General features: G+C 32.7%; 1 long non-coding RNA gene across 1 annotated transcript; it reads right to left on the bottom strand.

Annotated features, from left to right (window-relative positions):
- Positions 1-434: 434 nt before the first annotated feature.
- LOC129739967 (uncharacterized) lies at positions 435-1,635 on the bottom strand. Its single transcript, XR_008736042.1, has 4 exons — positions 1,475-1,635; positions 1,282-1,387; positions 670-789; positions 435-603 (listed from the first exon to the last, which is right to left on the bottom strand). It is a non-coding gene; the product is annotated as an uncharacterized LOC129739967 (long non-coding RNA).
- Between the last annotated feature and the right edge of the window lie 388 nt (positions 1,636-2,023).

Below are 2,023 nucleotides of genomic sequence, written 5' to 3'. Positions count from 1 at the left end.
TATCAATTGTGTTTGTTGTTCTTGTTGCTGCTTTCGACAGTAATCGTTTTAAAAAGATGTTTGCGAGAACTATGTATCGTATGCCGTCTGGCATAGATGCAAACAACACACAAAACTTTCGAGGCTGGAAATTAGCAAAATTTTGCTCAAATTTGACCAGCTAAAAAGTTAGCAATAAAATTAGCAATTTTTTTCTACTAAAATTTTAGCAAACTCGGAAAAAATTGTGCTGTCAGAATTTTTACTATTTTTTTAGTAAAATACAATAGAGTTTGCTAAAAATTCAGCAAAAATAATTTTCAATAAGATTTTGATTTATCCGTTATTTTTTCATTCAAAAGAAAAATTTTTGTGACATTGATTGATAAATAAAACCAAAATCAATACAAAGTTGACTTTAATTTATTTCCCATAATTTCTTAAATAAGCCCCGTTTCGCCGACCAAAACTTGTTTTTATTCTCTACGTGTTTCTAGTGATCAAGACATCATTTAGCGCTGTGAGTTTGGAACTGAGTGACTTCTTTTGATTCACGATTCCGTTCGATATATGAAACGCTCGAGTTTGGCAGCAGGGTACTTGCGGGTCATAGCTGTTCAATCCCTGTTGAGATAAAGTGAAACAGTTTAGTTATATTATTCGGAAGACTTGCTATGAAATTACCCTTACAATCTTATCCAAATCGGAAATTCCTCGATCATCTTGGTTTCTCATCCCATCGGTTACCACTATTTCCGTCTCCATCTCTTCCGCGAAGCTCGAAATTGTTTCGGTTGTCACCATAAAAACCTGAAAAAAAAGTAATCAGTGAGAATTCCTTCAAAATTATTTAATTTTACAATTTGTTTTCTCCAATCGGAATCTTAAATATTATTTTTCAGTGACTATGTACCCACTTATAAAAAACGAAAATAATTAAATTGATACAGTACTCGTACGTTAATCGGATATCGCTGGGTGCGTCCGGTTATGAAAGGTGCTTTAACTGTAACACGTTTTTAAGCTCAAATCCACATTCTTTTCAGAATAATTGACGTAAAGTTAGTGGAGTGAGCTGTTTCCGTTTAAGTTTACATTTGATAAAAAAATAAAATAAAAACAATAATGCTGTAACATCCGAACGTAAATCTGAATTTCTGAAAGTATTTCTTCAAAACATCAGTTTAAGAGTAAAGCTTGACTTGCTCTAAAAAACGTTTATCATATTTGTTTTAACATTTTACGCGATGTAATATTCCGAAAAATATACATAGGTTTCAATTAGGTATAACTTTTACTTACTTAATTTTTGTTTTCTTCGGCACCTTAAGAAAAACAATTTTCTTCTATACTAGAATATTCTTCTAGTTAGCTTTTTGACGAGGTAGTCCAATCCATGGGTCTGACCCTTAAAAGGCAAAAAAAATGATTTCATCATTGTAATGGAATTGATGTTTGGAACCTTTTTTTAAATGGAAAAATACATTTCACTCACCAAATAATTCCCCTTGATCCGGAAGGGAGGTTTTTGGCTTCTGTTTCTGAACATGCCGAGAACGGCATTCTGATTTAGACCAAAGGATTAATCTAAGCTAGCAGACAAACGGAAACCGGATCCGATTCCACGGTTTGATTTCATTTGCCTGCTATTTTGGTCTACGGCCCGAATAGCCAAGACCATGGTGATACAATATTAAAACAATGATATTTAATCTAACAATGAATTTCAATGTAAAATTAAGATCTTTTCTAGAAGTAAAATTTGTATATGATGGTGAAATCATCATGATTTTTACAATAACTGTGAATACTACGGTAGGAATATAATAATACACTGTAGTGTAATCCAGATACTGGGATTTTAAAATGAGCGTGTATCATTTGCTGTCAAATCGAATATTTTTATTTTTGATGGCGCGCGCGTGTGTTGGGAAAACACAAAAAAATTCATCCGAAAAGCTCGCTGCGGTAAACCTTAAGATGGTAAGTTTTATCAGCTAGTTCAATTTAACGTTCCTTGAATCTCATGATAATTTTTTTCAGG

The sequence above is a fragment of the Uranotaenia lowii genome, chromosome 1, assembly GCF_029784155.1.
Source record: "Uranotaenia lowii strain MFRU-FL chromosome 1, ASM2978415v1, whole genome shotgun sequence".
Classification (NCBI taxonomy): Eukaryota; Metazoa; Arthropoda; class Insecta; order Diptera; family Culicidae; genus Uranotaenia; species Uranotaenia lowii.
The sequence above is the reverse complement of the archived record's forward strand: the minus strand, read 5'-3'. Positions and strand labels throughout refer to the sequence as shown.